This window comes from Symphalangus syndactylus, chromosome 10, assembly GCF_028878055.3.
Source record: "Symphalangus syndactylus isolate Jambi chromosome 10, NHGRI_mSymSyn1-v2.1_pri, whole genome shotgun sequence".
NCBI classification, from domain to species: Eukaryota; Metazoa; Chordata; class Mammalia; order Primates; family Hylobatidae; genus Symphalangus; species Symphalangus syndactylus.
This window is the reverse complement of record NC_072432.2, coordinates 65,316,542-65,331,816: the sequence shown is the minus strand read 5'-3', so window position 1 is coordinate 65,331,816 and position 15,275 is coordinate 65,316,542. Positions and strand designations below refer to the sequence as shown.

The following is a 15,275-nucleotide window of genomic DNA, read 5'->3' as shown; positions in this document are numbered from 1 at the left end:
TGTTTTTTTAATCCATTCAGCCACTTTATGTCTTTTAATTTGAGAGTTTATTACATTTACATACAATGTTATTATTGATAAGTAAGGACTTACTCCTGCCATTTTGTTATTTGTTTTCTGGTTGTTTTGTGGTCTTCTCATCCTTCTTTCCTTCCTTTCTGTCTTTATTTTAGTGAAGGTGATTTTCTCTAGTAGTATGGTTGAATTTCTCACTTTTTATTTTTTGTGCGTCTATTGTATGTTTTTTTTTTATTTGAGGTTACCATGAGGCTTGAAAATAATATATTATAACCCACTATTTTAAGATAATAAAAATGTAATACTGTTTTCATAACAAGCAAAAAGACAACTAATAAAAACTCTACACTTTAACTTCATTCCCCTGCTTTTTAATTTTTTTTGTTTTTCTTTATATATTATTACACTATTTCTTGAAAAGTTGTAGTTATTATTTTTGATTGGTTCATCATTTAGTCTTTCTAGTTAGGACACGAGTAGTTTACAACATCACAGTTGCAGAGTTGTAGTATTCTGTGTTTTTCTGTGTACTTACTATTACCAGTAAGTTTTTTACCTTCAGGTGATTACTTATTGCCCATGAACATCCTTTTCTTTCTGATTGAAGTACTCCTTTTATCATTTCTTGTTGGCTAGATCTAGTATTGATGAAATCCCTCAGCTTCTGTTTGTCTGGGAAAGCCTTTATTTCTCCTTCATGTTTGAAGGATATTTTCATCAGACATACTATTGCAGGGTAAAAAGTTTTTCCTTCAACACTTTAATTATGCCACTCTCTTACATGCCACTTTCACCTGGCCTGTAACATTTCCACTGAAAAGTCTGCTACCAGATATATTGAATCTCCATTGTATGTTACTTATTTCTTTTCTCTTGTTGCTTTTAGGATCCTTTCTTTAGCCATGATCTTTGGGAGTTTGATCAACAAATGCCTTGAAGTAGTCTTCTTTGGGTTAAATCTGCTTGGTGTTATATAACCTTCTTGTACTTAGATATCAATATTTTTCTCTAGGTTTGGGAAGTTCTTTGTTATTATCCCTTTAAATGAACTTTCTATCCCTATCTCTTTATCTGTCTTGTCTTTAAGGCCAATAAGTCATATATTTGCCCTTTTGAGGCCAATTTCTAGATCTTGTAGTTGTGCTTCATTATTTTTTTTCTTTTGTCTCATCTGTTTATTTTTCAAATAGCCTTTCTTCAAGTTCGTAAATTATTTCTTCTGCTTAATCAATTCTGCTATTAAAAGATTCTGATGCATTTTTCATCATGTGAATTGTGTTCTTCAACTCTAGAATTTCTTATTTTTAATTATTTTAATCTTTTTGTTAAATTTATATGATAGAATTCTGAATTTCTCCCCTGGGTTGTCTTGAATTTCTTTAAGTTTCCTCAAAACAGCAATTTTGAATTCTCTGTCTGAAAGGTCATATATCTGTGTTTCTCCAAGATTAGTCCCTAGTGCCTTATTTAGTTCATTTGTTCAGCTCATATTTTCCTGGGAGGTCTTGATGCTTGTGGATGTTTGTTAGTGTCTGGGCCCTGAAGAGTTAGGTATGGGCCAGTCACGGTGGCTCACGCCTGGAATTCCAGCACTTCGGGAGGCCAAGGAGGGTGGATCACCTGAGGTCAAGAGTTTCAGACCAGCCTGATCAATATGGTGAAACTCCATCCCTACTAAAAATACAAAATTAGCTGGGCATCGTGGGGCATGCCTGTAATCCCAGCTACTTTGGAGGCTGAGGCAGGAGAATTACTTGAACCTGGGAGGCAGAGGTTGCAGTGAGCTGAGGTCGCACCATTGTACTCCATCCTGGGCAACAACAGTGAAACTCCATCTCAAAAAAAAAAAAAGAGGTATGGACAGTGGTCTTCACTGCCTGGGCTTATTTGTACCCATCCTTCTTGGGAAAAATGTCTATATATTTGAAGGGGCTTCAATATTATGATCTAAGCTGTATCTACATTAGTGGAGACCCCAATCCCCACAACAGTGTGGTTCTGGCAGACTCTAGGAGGTACTGACTTGATGATCTTAGAAAGACCCAGAAGAATTCTCTGGATTACCAGGCAAAGTCCCTTGTTCTCTTCCCTTTTTTCCAAACAAATGGACTGTCTCTCTGTTATGAGCCACCTGGAGCTGGGATTGCGGTGACACAAGCCCTCCTGTGACCACCACCCCTAGGACTGTGCTGGATCAGATTTAAAGTCAACACAGCACTGGGTCTTGCCCAAAGCTTGCTGTAACTGTTACCTGGCCTATGTTTGCTCAAGGTCCTAGGGTTTTACAATCAGCAGGTGGTAAAGCCAGCCAGACTTGTGTCCTCCCCTTCAGGATGGTTCATTCCCTCAGGTTCTGGGTAGGTCCAGAGATGCCAGGTAGGAGCCAGAGACTGAAGTCAAAAACCTTATAAATCTACTTGGTGTTCTATTCACTGAAGCTAAGCTGGCACTCAAACCACCCTTCCCTCCCCTTTACACAGGCACCTCTCCCCAAGGCCACCACCAGTTAAGGCCCATGGGGAATACTGCTAAGCTACTGTCAATGTTCAAAGGCCCACGGACTCTTCAGTCAGCATATGATAAATGTTGCCAGGCCTGGGACTCACCTTCATGGCAGTGGGCTCACCTCTGGCCCAGGGCAGGTCTAGAAATGCCATCCAAGAACCAAAGCCTGGAATTGGGGATCGCAAGGGCCCACTTGGTGCTCTACTCCACTGTGGCTGAGTTGGTATGTAAGGTGCAAGACAAAGTCCCCTTAACTTTTCCCTTATCTTTTATCAAGCTTAAGGAGTTTCTCAGTGGCAAATGTAGCCACTGTTACTGGGGGGGTCCTTGCTCCCAGAGCTCCCAAGATGGCAACTGGCTGCTTCCAAGATGGTGGTGGGCTGCTTCCAAGATGGTGGCAAGCCTCGTGTTCTCTGACCTGGGGTTCTTGGCCTCACGGATTCCAAGGAACGGAATCTTGGGCCATGTAGTAAGTGTTATAGCTCTATTAGAAGCCGTGGATCATGGAAGAGAACCGTGGAACCCAGTGACTAGTGTTCAGCTTGATTAGGATGAACCTGGGCACTTAGCCATGCAGGAACAATGGCAAGCCCTTAGCCCAATCGGGAGTGACAATGGGCACCTCACTGGATCAGGAGCACAGTGGACACCCTGCTGGATCTAGAGGGATGGAAGTCAGCAGCGGGTCTGCGATGGTGGCAAACAGCAGTGGTGGATGGAGAGCAAAAGCTCAGTATGAACCGTAACAAACACAGACCAGAAGAGAGGGCAGTTACAAGATATAATAGAGTGAAAACAGAGCTCCCATACAAAGGGAGGGGACGCAAAGAGAGTAGCCCTTGCTGGCTGGAATGCCTGGGTTTCTATCCTGATCATTGTCCCTCCCGCTGTGCTCGCTGGCAACAGATGATTGGCTATTTCTTTACCTCCTGTTTTTGCTAATTAGCATTTTAGTGAGCTCTCTTTCCTACCTCATTGGTCAGGTGTGAGCTAAGTTGCAAGCCCTGTGTTTAAAGGCGGATGCAGTCACCTTCTCAGCTAGGCTTAGAGATTCTTAGTCGGCCTAGAAAATCTAGCTAGTCCTGTCTCTGAGTCCCCCCTCTCAACAGGAAAACCCAAGTGCTACTGGGAAGGTCAGCCAATGACTGCTCTGTTTCCTGCTGAATTTGGGCGTAGTAGGGGTTGTGCATTGACATTTCCTCGGGAGGGGTGCCTTTGATGTTGTTAACATGGGAGCATGCACTAGCAGGCTGGTCCAGGGGTTCCACGGTAGATTTTAGTCATGGATCGTATCTGGGGCTCCATTTGAAGAGCCATTTGTGGCTTTATAGCTTCAATTCCGGAAGAGACAAACTTAAAAAGGAGGTTAAAGATACAGGGTCCAAAGAGGAGTAACAGTATTATAGCTGCTAGAGGTCCTAAGAAGGGGAGAATCCATGGCATCCATTGGCTGAGGAGGCCCCAGGGTTTGGTGTTTTGAAGCTCCTCTGCTCTATGTTGTATTCGATCTCAAATTTCTTTAACTTTTTCAGTGACGATTCCAGATTGATTAACATAATAACAGCATTCTTCCACTAAAAATAAATAGGTTCCCCCTCTTTCGGCAGTTAGCAAGTCTAAAGCTCTTCGATTTTGAAGGACTACTGCTACTAGGGAGTTAATTTGATCTTGCAAGGTGACCAGGGAGTTGGCAACCCATTCCATGTCACCATTTAATTCTTGAGATACTTTGTAATAGAACTGAGTAGAGGTTGTGATACCGCCAATGCCAGTACTTAGTCCACCTAGCACTCCTGCTCCGATAACAAAAGGAAGAATGGGTACTCTTTTGTTGTGGAGCTTAGGTACAACCTGACTGTATAAATCATGTTCAGTGTAGATGGTCATACGGAGCACAAAGAATGAGAGGAAGCACATAGATTCTGAAGAGCCATTCAAACAACGATAGGCTGAGGTACCACAGACAAAAAAATTTCTGAGGGTAGACAGACTATTTGTGTGGGAGGAGTTACTCACCTGATGCATTGGGAGTTGGTTGTGTCTATAGTATTGCTAAATTTTACACAGGTGAGGTTTGAGGTATGAGTTATTTCCAGATTCGAAGCAAGAGGTCCTACTAAAATGGAAGTGGTGTTTATTTCTGTGCTGAAGTTTTTCCATTGTTCAGCTACAGGGATTGAAATGTATGGCCTAAAGTGCAGGGGGAGGCACATCCAACAGTTAGCAGGGTTTTGGGCCAAGGCCTCATGGAGCCCAGTGAGGGTGGTATTAAGTAGGCTCACCAGGCAAGTATGGGTATGAAAGGTTTCATGCAGTTTTGAGAGATCTAGTCCTTTGTAGGGGCTAGGGGTGCTATGTACCTGGTTCAGTTGAGGGATTACTTCCTTTACGTGTTTTTCTGTTGCCTGATCTTGAACTCCACCCCCATCAGTCATACTGATGTGGGTGAAGTAAGTCCAACAGACAGTGGCTGCAAGTCCTCCAGGACAACTAGGATTAATCACTTTCCCTGTCCAATAATGAGTATTTGCATGCATGCAAAGAGTGGCAGAGTTATAGCAGTTGCAGGGCATATGAGTGTGGGCAGTGAAGGTGGGGTTTCCCTTATATAAACTCCTATATGATGGGGCATCAATAACTCTGGGAAGCCGCATTCTCCATAGAAACTCTTGGTAAGGGGAACTACTGGCTGTACAGTGGCATGAAGGGTGTGCAGTGAGAGTGAAAGGGGGTAAGAGGACAGTAAAGAGAAAAGTATGATAAGGGAGGGCCATGGGGATTTAGATTTTAGTTACTTTCCTCACGGTTGTCTGACAGCCACAAGTCTCCTTTAGCAGTGAGTATGCTGTTCACATCATGAGATGTCCACACAGTAAGATCCCTTCCCTGTATTATTATAACTGCTTTAGATACTAAGACGGCTACTGCTGCCACTACCCATAAACAATGAGGCCAACCCTTTGCCACTACATCAATTTCCTTACTCAGATATGCCAGGGGTTGCAAGCTTATCCCTCAGACCCGTGTAAGGACTCTTAGAGCCATTCTTGTTTTTTCTGTGACATATAAAGAAAAGTCTTGCCCCATTGGCAAGCTTAAGAGCGGGGCTTGGGTTAGGGACTTCTTTAGGGCCTGGAAAGCCTCTTCTGCTTCAGGTGTCCATCTTACTAAATAGGTATTGGCTTCCTGAGTTTCCTTAATTAATGTATATAATGGTCTGGGTATTTTGCCGTACCTGGAAATCCATATTCAGCAGAAACCTGTTATGCCAAGGAACCCTCTTAGTTGCTTTAGGGTTTTGGGATGAGGATAAGCCAGTATAGGCTGGATACATTCCTCACTGAGGGCCCTGGTGCCTTTGGATAATTTTAGCCCTAAGTATTTAACCTGATGTAAGCAAAGCTGAGCCTTTGGTTTGGCAACCTTTAGCCACAGGTAGTGAGGAAATTTAAGAGCGCTTGGGTGGCTTGATGGCACAGGGTTTCTGAATGGGCAGCTAAAAGTAAATCACCCATGTACCGAAGGACAAGAGGGTCCAGGTATAAGAACTGGCTCAAGTCTTGGGTTAATGCCTGGCCAAATAGATGGGGGCTATCCCTGAACCCTTGGGGTAAAACAGTCTAGGTGAGTTGAGATGTTAGGTTTGAAGATCTTCAAAGGCAAACAAGAATTGAGAGTCAGGATGCACAGGGATGCAGAAAAAGGCATCCTTAAGGTGCAGGACTGTGAACCACTCTGCTTCCTCTGGTATTTGGGAAAGCAGAATATAAGGGTTAGGTACAGCTGGGTGTAGGGGGACAATGGCCTCATTGATAATCCTGAGATCCTGCACTAACCTCCACTGTCTGTTGGGTTTCTGGACTCCTAAAATTGGAGCATTGCAGGGGCTATTCCATGATTTTACTAGGCCTTGGGCTTTTACATCCTTAACAACCTTTTGGAGCCCTTGTTGGGCCTCGGGTCTAAGGGGGTACTGCTTTTGGTAGGGAAAGGAGGCAGAATGCTTTAGTTTACCTTGAACAAGACAGGCATTCTTTACTCGTCCATATTGTCCTTCTGTTGCCCAGACTTCAGGATTAATTCCTTCCTCAAGCAGGGGACAACAAATGGGTGTTCCTTCTCCTATGTTCAGGTGTATAATGGCCCCTGCTTTTGCTAGAATGTCTCTCTCTAACAAGGGAGTGGGGCTTTCAGGCATAATTAGAAAAGCATGTGGAAAGAGTAAAGTTCTCCAGTCACAAGTTAGTGGCTGGGAGAAGAATCTAGTGACTGGCTGTCCTAGGACCACTCGGATAGTGACAGATCTGGAGGACAGTTGTCCGGGACAGGAGAGTAAGACTGAGAAGGCCATGCCAGTGCCCAGGAGACAGTTAACCTCCTGGCCCTCAATGGTCAAGCACACCCAGGGCTCTGTGAGGGTGATGGCATGGGCTGGTGCTTGCCCTGGGCACCCTCAGTCCTGCTGCTGGATCATCTAGTTAGTGGCTTCTGACTCAGAGGACCTTCATCCCCTGGGGCAGTGGGCCTTCCAGTGATTCCCTTGACATAAGGGGGATGGACGAGGGGGGCAGCTTATTTCTACTTGGACAATCTTTTTTAAAGTGTCCTTGTAGACCACACTGGAAGCAAGCCCTATTAGGCATTTTATTTGCCCAGCTTTTCCCTTTTCCAGCACCTCCAAAGTCCACTTGCCTGAGGGCCATGACTAAAGCAGTGGCCTTTCCTTTATCTTGTTTGCCCCATTCTGCCTGCTCCTCCTGATCTCTATTATAAGAAACCGAGGTTGCCAAGTTCAATAGGGTTTCTAAGTCTTGCTCTGGGCCTAATGCAGACTTTTGAAGCTTTTTTCTAATGTCTGCAGCTGACTGAGTGATAAACTTATCCTTTAATATTAGTTGGCCTTCGATAGAGTCAGGTGACAGGTATGCTTCCTCAATGCCTCCCTTAGTCTCTCCAGAAAGGCAGTAGGATTTTCTCCCTTTCCCTGTGTTAGAGTGGACATCACTGAATAATTCATAGGCTTCTTCCTAGTTCCTTAGTTCTTCTAGCATGCAAGTTAGTAAATGTCTGCAGCACCAATCTCCATGTTCTGATTCTGCATCCCAATGAGGGTCTACACTGGGAACTGCCTGCTGGCCTGTGGAGTATCATTCTTTTTCATCTGTTGTCATCCTATCATTGACCTGACTGAAATACCAGAGATCGCCAAACTCTCAAGCTGTAGTTATGGCGGCACTTCTCTCATTTGGGGTTAGTGTCTGATTTAGCAGTAACATTATATCTGTCCATGTCAGATCAAAGGATTGTCCTAACTCTTGCAAAACATCAATATAGTCATCAGGGTTATCTGAGAATTTACTTAGGTCTATTTTAATTTGCTTTAAGTCTGAGAGAGAAAAAGGTACATGCACTCTGGATGGGCCAAATTCTCCTCCTCCCACTGGAGGAGGCGGCATAATCAGGACTATTGGCACTCTTGCTTTCATTGTTTACCCCTTTGTCTATCTCTTTTAGGACCATTTGGGTAGAAGGGGGGTCCTTATTAGTTGGGGAAGAAGTCAGGGGGACACTGGGGTAGGGAGGTAGACTCTGAGGGCTTCCTTTAGGGCATCAATCACACTTTTTACATAATTGCGAGTTGTCTCTTAATGAAAAGAAAGTTTGTACATATGGTACTTCACTCCATTTGCCTTCTTTTCTACAAAAGAGATCTAGCTGTAAGATGGTGTTATAATTTGTACTTCCCTCAGGAGGCCAGGTTTCTCCCCCTTGAAGAGGATATCGTGGCCAGGCAGTACTGCAGAAGAATATAAGTCATTTCTTTCTTAGCATCTCAGGGTCAAATTGGTCCCAATTCTCCAGAATACATCTTAGGGGCATTTTTGCATTGGGGGGAACATTTCCCATCTGAAAAAAGAACATAGGGATGCCAGCATAGGGATACTAGTCATTTTCCAATAAGCATTAGTCCTAGAGTGTCCTCTAAGGGCCTAATGCTTATTCTTTTCCAGGGTGCGTAACCACCCATGGACCTCTGCTTATCAGATTAGTTATGGTCAGCGATGTAGCAGCCCTGCACCCCTTTTCCCACCTTTCTTGACCACAAAGAAAGGGGCCTGGGCTGCTGGATTCTAGTGGTACTTTACCAGCATGCCCAACATTGCCTTTGTGCTCAGAGGTGAGTTCCTTTCCAGGGTGCGTAACAACCCATGGACCTCTGCTTATTGGATTAGTTGCGCTCACTTATGTAGCAGCCCTGCACCTGTTTTCCCGCCTTTCTTGACCACAAACAAAGGGGTCTGGGCTGCTGGATTCTAGTGGTCATTTACCAGCGTGCCCAACATTGCCTTTGTGCTCAGGGGCGAGTCCTAGAGCTGGGCTGGGTTCCTGAGTATTTCATAACAACCCAGCTGCCCCATTAAGATGCATTCCCATAAAAGCAGTTCTTATGCAAATTCATTTCAGAGAGGGTATAGGTAACCTTTTGAGTCAGGATTGAGATTTTTTTTTGATCCTGTAAGTACTTTAAGGCTTGGCTGAGTGCAAACAGCTTGCACGTTTGAGGAGACCAATTATGAGGGAATTTTTCAAACGCACTTTCACAAGAGTCTCCGTATCAACTACTGAATACCCATTGTGGTTTTTTCCTCAATCACCTGGGAGGAACCATCTATCATCCTGTCCTGAAGGGAGTTCCTCCTAGGTCTGGTCGGACCTTTGTATGGTAATTAAGATTTAAATCCCCTGTTAGGAAATTTGCTGGGTTAAGGGAATTATCAGTGGTTAGTGTTAAATTACCTTTTTTTTTTTTTTTTTTAACAGAATAGCCCCATACCTTCAGATTTTTGAGTTAGTAAGCTACCTTTTTGCTTTTTTGACTTAGAATAATTCTGAACTGGTGAGGTGTGCCTTTCCCCAGACAGCCTCACACCTGAGTCTTAAGTCCAGTGGCCACGCTAATCGTTTTTAACCAGCCGACAGGTGCCCGGTATTTTCCTCCAATTCTGAGGAAGGATAGGACAGAATAGCAAGCGAAAGTGATCCAATATTACTCACCGCTTTGGAGGTCCCTTTGTGGTCACCAAAATGTTACCGGGGGGTCCTTGCTCAAAGAGCTTCCAAAATGGCAGCGGGCTGCTTCCAAGATGGTGGCAAGCCTTGTTTTCTCTGCTCTAGGGTTCTTGGCCTCACGGATTCCAAAGAATGGAATCTTGGGCCATGCAGTTAAGTGTTATAGCTCTATTAGAAGCCATGGGTTCCAGAAGAGAACTGTGGAACCCAGTGACTAGTGTTCGGCTCAATTAGGAGGAACCCGGGCACTTAGCCATGCAGGAACAATGGCAAGCCTTTAGCCCAATCGGAGTGGCAATGGGCGCCTCACTGGATCAGGAGCACAGCGGACACCCTGCCAGATCCCAAGGGATGGAAGTCAGCAGCGAGTCTGCGATGGTGGCAAACAGCAGTGGTGGACGGAGAGCAAAAGCTCAGCTAGAGCCGTAACAAATACAGACCAGAAGAGAGGGCAGTTGCAAGACTGAATAGAGTGAAAACAGAGCTCCCATACAAAGGGAGGGGACCCAAAGAGGGTAGCCCTTGCTGGCTGGAATGCCTGGGTTTATATCCCGACCACTGTCCCTCCTACTGTGCTCTCAGGCAATAGATGATTGGCTATTTCTTTACCTCCTGTCTTTGCTAATTAGCATTTTAGTGAGCTGTCTTTCCTACCTCATTGGTCAGGTGTGTGCTGAGTGGCAAGCCCTATGTTTAAAGGTGGATGCGCTCACCTTCCCAGCTAGGCTTAGGGATTCTTAGTCAGCCTAGGAAATCCAGCTAGTCCTGTCTCTCACCACCACAGCTGGGAATGTGCTGAGACTCACCAGAAGTCAATATGTCTCAGAGTCTCACTCAAGGCCCATGGCATAGTACCTGGATATCGCTGCTGGTTATTCAGTGCTTAAGGTTTCTTTAGTCAGCAGGTAATGGATCCTGCCAGGACTAGGTCCTTCCCTTCAAGGTAGCAGTTTCCCTTCTGGCCCACGGCGTATCTAGAAATGTTATCCAGGAGCAAGGGCCTGGAATGGAGGCCTCACAACTCTTCTAGTGTCCTATCTTACTGTGGCTGTTCTTGTAAGCAAGATGCAATAAAAAGCCCTCTTTACTCTTCCCTCTTCTTTCCTCCACCACAAGGAGGGACTCACTTTTGTTTTTGTGAGCTGTGCTGTCTGGGGTTGTAGGAGGGGTGGCATAATCACTCCCTTAAGCCACCCCAGCTGGTGTCTCCCTAGGTTGCATGCTCCCCAAGTCTGAGCCCAGTACAGCACTAGAACTTGCCTAGAAATTGCAATCCTTGTGGCCTAGACTGCCTTTCATGTTTAGAACCCCAGAACACTTTAGCACACTGTAGCAAGGCTTGCTGCAATTCAAGTTCCAACTGCTGGGATCAGTAATTCCCTTTTGTCTAGGGCTCGTCTAAATGCTCTCTCCGTGGGCATTGGCTGATTTCAGCCTTGTTTTGCTTTCCACTGTGACAGGGCAGCACTGAGTTCAAAGCAAAGTTCCACAATCGCTGTGCTCTCCTTCCCCTAAATACACAGATTCTCTCTCTGTTCCATGCAACTACTGCCAGAGGATGGGGGAGGGGTAGCATCAGCAATTCATAACTATCTTTTCTAACCTCTTCGGTGCCTCTTTCAGCAACATGAAGTTAAAAAAAGGTACTGTGATTGCTCACCTGATATTTGGTTCTTATGAAGGTGTTTTTTTGTGTAGATAGTTGTTAAATTTGGTGTTTCTCTGGAGGGGGTACAATTGGTGGAGACCTTCATTCAGCCATCTTTTTCTTCTCTCTTCACATAGGTATATATTTATCAAAACTCATCAACTGTAAACTTAAAATGTGTAAATTGTATTGAATATAAATGTACTCAATAAAGTATTTTTGTAAACAGATAGTAGGAACTTACAGAATATCTAGGAGGATTGGAGAAACAGTTTATGACACTACACATTTAAGAACAAGGATTTGCATTTGAAAGGGGCATTCAAAAGCAGAGGTAAATTCTAAGGCTGAGTTCATTAAATACAAGTTATCCTTCCTTCCCATCACCTCCCAACACACACATACACACACAACAGTCCTGACTGTGGACTCAGCTCCCTGGTGGGAGAACAGGGCTTAAAAAGAGGCACATCTAGACAATCAAAAAATCCCCAAAAGTGACAAAAGTGATGCATTTCTGGGAAGTAAGGATAAATAGTGAGGTTGCTGTTTCCGCTCTCCATGGCAGTTAGCACCTCAGCCTCATAATCTCAAAATTACTAAGGAACCAGTGAAAATCTATGAAGCATATCACTGATGTGTGAATTCCGTTTTGAAGGAATGAGGGAGAAGGAGCAATGTCCACACCAAGTGTGATGGTTAATTTTGTGTGTCAACTTGACTGAGCAATAAGATGTCCAGATATGTGGTTAGACATTATTATTGCTATGTCTGTGAGAGAGTTTCTGGAAGAGATTAGAATATGAGTTAGTCAACTGAGTAAAACAGAAGGTCTTTTCCAATGTGGGTGGGCATCATCTAATCCACTGAGGGTCCAAATAGAACGAAAACTGTTAAAAAAAGAAAAAAAAGGCGAATTCTCTTTCTGCCTGACTGCTTGAGCTAAGACATCAGTCTTTTCCTTGAACTGGGACTTACACCATCAGAACTGATTCTTAGGCCTTCAGATTTGGACTAGAATTTATACCATTGGCTTTATTGGGTCTCTAGCTTGCAGATGGCTAGATTACCTCCATAATCATGAGTCAATTCCTTATAATAAATCTCATAATATCAAAACCTACTGGTTATATTTCTCTGGAGAGCCCTGACTAAGACACCAGGGTAGAGAGAACAGCAGCTATGAGAACAGGGATAGAGAAGAAACAGAAGCTATAGTTAAGATTGGGAGCAAGGTGTACTAAAACCTTGGAGCAGGGATACCAAGTGCAAGATGTGGGGAAACGAGAACCTTTCTTGGGAATGCACATTAAATATCAGAAAGGCACTGGGTTTCCTGCTTTATCTGATAGGAGTATGGGGGCTTATTTTATTGTTACAGAAGTGATGACTTCAAATATGCAGAAAATTAGGTGACAGTAAGTAGTTTATTCATATATTATCTAATTTTATCTTCACAACACTCTTATGAGAGAAGGTATTACTTTTCTCACTTTATACACAAGGAAACTGAGACTCACAAAGTTTGAGTAAGTATCAGAAGAAAATAGTATTGGAAGACATGGTCAAGGATTGGTGAAATTGGCTCAATGCCAGAACCTCAGCTGCCACATAGGGATCCCTTGAGGGGCCCACAGTGAGTAAAATTGACAGGTATGTAAGTAACTATAAGTAACATCAGCATAGAAATAGGAGCTGCATTAAAGAGAGACTAACAAATGATAGGAGGGAAAATGCCTAATTTTGCTAGACCAATCATAGAAGATGAAATTATTGTCTTATTTTTTCTTTTGCCTGTGTTGAGCACCTAATAATTGTTCTGCTCATAAAGAAACATTAACTCCTAAGCATATACTTTATTTATAGTTAGCAATAGCTTTCTTATTAAATAAGCATTAAACATTAAAATAAATACTACTTCTAGTAGAAAACTTAATGCAAATTATATAATAAATGCAGACCCATTCTTTCTACAGCATTTAGTTAGCATCCACTTTAAGGTACTATCTAGATAGAATAGATGAACATGATAACAATGGTTCTTACTCGAAGTAAACTTAAAGGTCATCATATGGCAACTCTGATAAGTTTCCTGGAAGCTATCATCATTCTAAAACTTACACATTGTCCTCTGAGCTTTAAGTTCATTTTACATAAAGGTCTGGAATTTTATTTTCAATTCTGTTCTGGGCACTTTTGCTTAGGCAATCATTTCTGTAATTGTCTTTTTTTTTTTTTTAGCCTGCTGCTGAAGCCATTTCTCACAGATTTCAACTCCACTAAGTTATTTTAGCTCTAAATTGATTTACATGAGGGAAAGTTAAGAAATTAGCATCAAGGAAAAAAAACAATTAGCACCTATGATAGGCCAAGCACTGGGCATTATAAAAATAAGCAGAGTTTCCTCTCAAGGAAATTATAATCTAGCAGTGGCAATCAAAATGAAGCAAATGACTATGATATAGTGCGACATATGCTATACTGGAAATAAATGATATTCTATGGGACAAGGATGAATGTGCAATTAATTTTGTTAGAGAGTTACAAACTACAAAAAAAGATTTTTTTTCAAATTTCAATTATTTTATTGCTTATGTTACTTTATACACAGAGTGCCTAGCATATTGCTGGTACTCAAAAAATATTTGCTGGTAAAAATGTACCCAGGATGATTTTCATGTGTTCCTTTATTCCTTAGTTTGACTGGGGGAAAAAATAGTTTTTATAAATATCATCTGAAGAATAACCTTCCAAATTCTTTCTGTGCTTATAAATACGAATGTGTGTGTATAATATAAATAGGTATGCATAAATAAAAGCAAAAGAAGCTGTCATTTAAAAGTTATGAGCTCCTTCTAAATCTTTGAGTGAGATGATCTATAACCTTGGACAGATCTTTATCCATACAGAATCATTCATACAGAATCATAATCACATTTTAGTCATGTGATATATGATAGAATGTAAAAGTAGAAAGTTTCTAGGTTTGGCAAAGTAATGCTATCTGATATGCATAATTCATGTATACCAGAGAAAAAGTGCTTAAATTCACATTAGAAGAGTGAGAGCTTTCCTGGATGAAAGAGATTGAGAGACCTCCTTATCCTTCATCTTTTTGGATTCAATGCAAATAGAATATCTCTGCAGTGCTGAAGAGATCCCAGCTAAGGCCAGCTATCCGTAAAGTGCACCAAGGGTTCCGAAGAAGTCATTCAAGTTGACAGAAAAGTTGGTCATGACCTGGTGGCCTTGGCTCAATGCCAGGACCTCAGTTGTAATGAGAGAGGTTAGGTGTCAGCATATCACGGGACTGGAATTAGCATTCCCATTCCCAGTCACCCTATCACTGTAACTTGGGTGAACTTTAAGGAGGTGATCATATAATTTATCATATAAACCAAGACATTTTTGAAAGTGAAAGACAGCACTATTAACTTTTGCTTTGGGAATAATGGCTAAGTATATGAATGTCTACCAGAGAGATTTAACATTGGGACCCAGAATAATATGGATGTGTCCCATTGTAGCTGCTTATAGCATTGGGGGTAGAGGTGATGAATTTTCCTCCCAGCATTGTGAAGAATCAGTGCAGTTTAGTCAATGGCTTGTATGAATGGCAATAGAAGATAGAGCCTCAGTCAAGCCCAGACATTCCTAGAACAAATCAGAGAGAATGGCACTTCAAAACAAGTGGAGACAGCAGCTATAAGTGGTGGATTTATTTGCAACGCCATGTTTCAGATACTTCATGTTCAGTGGATGACTTAAAACCAACGTACCCTTGTCCAGAGCATTTAGTTTCCTACAGTGGTGGTACAGTCCTCTGGCCTCTAGGACTCAAACTCACTCTCATCATCATTCTGAAAGTTTCAGGCCTTAATGTCACTCCTCATAGATCATCTCCCTGTTATTTTGATAGAAATTAAGTGTCCCCACTACACTGTCAGAACATAGAGGATAGTTAAAACCATGAAGCAGCCAGGCATGGTGGTGCACACCTGTAGTCCCAGCTACTTGGGAGGCTGAGGCGGGA

The 15,275-nt window shown here is 42.7% G+C and overlaps 2 pseudogenes; both read right to left on the bottom strand.

The window, feature by feature from the left end:
• Nucleotides 1-3,657: 3,657 nt before the first annotated feature.
• LOC129491613 (syncytin-1-like) lies at nt 3,658-5,297 on the bottom strand (annotated as a pseudogene).
• A 1,719-nt stretch (nt 5,298-7,016) lies between these two features.
• Nucleotides 7,017-8,430, bottom strand: LOC129491612 (uncharacterized; annotated as a pseudogene).
• Nucleotides 8,431-15,275: the final 6,845 nt, after the last annotated feature.